We start from the raw sequence: 2,151 nt of genomic DNA on the forward strand, positions 1-2,151 counted from the left end.
AAATATTATATATTTTTTAAATTATAAATTATTTTAAAATTTATTAAATTTTATTTATATTATTAAAGATTTAAATTTTAAATATTTATAAAAATAGAGTAGAAGCGTAAGTTAATTAATAAATAAAATAATTAAAAATATAAATTATATTTTTTTAGTAACATAAATGTAAATAAAATCATTAAAAATATAAATTATATTTTGTTTGGAAATATAAATTAAAAAGATGTTGTTTAATTATTATAAATTTTAGAGTTTTGTTTCAATTCGGTGAATATTTTTTGGTCAAATTTTGATCTTTGTTGTTTAAAATTGGTTTCTAACTATATATATATGAATTAACCCTAAAAAACCTCTTGGGTACTTGGATTGTGGAGAGTTTACAAGTCAAATATGTGATTCTAACATATTCCTGTATAATGGGCAAATTAGATCCAAAAATATGCTAAAAGGTGGTAATATTAATAATACTAGCCTAGATCCATCTTAACTAGAGTCTAAAGGGATCAAAAGTTTTTTCACTCTAAAAGAAGTTTGCACCTCAAGAAGTTTGATCCCTCTCAACGTTTGGTAGATTCAAAGTTTAAATAGATCTAGGATAGTTTAACTATTAATTATAATTACCAATTACTAATTTGACTATTTTAATTTAATTTTATGTATTTTGAATAAGTCCAAATATTTTAATTAATAATTCTATTATTATTATTATTATTATTATTATTATTATTTTTATTCTAATTTTATTTAATTTAAGTTACATAACACAACATTAAAACATCTCTTTCATACTAACCTATCTACATACAATTAATATTAATTTTTCCTCTAACAAATTTATTTTCTATGTAATTAAAATAATAAAAATTATTTATTAAAATAATATTTCTTTGATACTTTGACAATTTTAATATTTTTAAATATCTGTAATATTGTTTTCAACCTCCTATATGTATATACAAATATATAATTAAGATTAAATCATCAAAATCCAATTTAATTATTTAATCATTATCAAAATATTTAATTTCAAAATTAAAAGAATATATATGATTCAATAAATCATACATTGTATTTAGTGAATGATTTATCTTTGGTCAAGAACTCGCTGTATCGGAAGGTAAAAGAAGAGGGGGTCGTTGGTCGCTCATTTGTTGGTCAACACAAACCAAATGGGCATTCAAAGTAGGTAAAGGTGGGGGATCGTTATTTGGTCTTTGAGTGGAGTAAGGAAGAGGTTAGGAAAAATAAAGTTATATAAATAAATAGAGGGTGGGTTAGTTTAGAAATATATTAGTTATGAAGAAACATTAATAAAATGGTTCATTAGTGTGGAGAGAAATCCAATTCAATAGTATTATTGGTTTTGGTGAGCATAAGAATTATCGAATATATATATGTCCAGTACAGATATTAAAAATTATTAATTGATTTTAAATAATTATTTTGCTTTTGCAAAGTATAGTACATATGGCTTCCCTAAGTCAATTGGAAAATTCCATTGCTATAGAGGTCATGTATTGATCATGGTTTTCAAGTGGAAAAATTCCTCACTGGAGAATTCATCATGTAATGATCATGGTTATGGAGTGTGTGAGAGGCCCATGTTATCATTATGGTTATGGAGTGTGTGAGAGACCCATGTTTCTAAAGATGGTTGTACTTTAGATGGCATTGAGAGGGATGATTATGCAAGGCATTTGGAATGGTTTTTTTCAAGGATCTAGTGGAATATCTGGTTGTAATTGTCCCTTAGTTATAAAGGAAGAAAATAAGCATGTTGGTAATTATTTATGACACCTAGCTAAAGTGGGTAGGTTAATAAGATATGAATCTTTGACCAATAAGCAAGTTAGTAAAGAAATACTTGTTTTCTTTCAAATGAGTATTATTTTAACATTGGCTTCATGTATGTTTGATTAATAAGATAACTCAATGAGTAAGAAGATCATTTATCTAATATTTATATATTTGGGTTAAAATGTTTGGTTGAGTGTGAAACCTTTTTTATTTTTTTTGAATTAAGTAAGTTTCAAATTAGGAGTAATAGTTACAAAGATATTTATTTAATGGGAAGGAATACTGCTCACGGATAGATTTGTGGAAATTTTCATATAGATAAGTGTTTAATTTTTTCTGTATAAGATAATG

Source organism: Pinus tabuliformis, chromosome 8 (assembly GCF_031772625.1).
Source record: "Pinus tabuliformis cultivar Carrire ecotype Pingquan chromosome 8, CPIR1, whole genome shotgun sequence".
Taxonomy (NCBI): Eukaryota; Viridiplantae; Streptophyta; class Pinopsida; order Pinales; family Pinaceae; genus Pinus; species Pinus tabuliformis.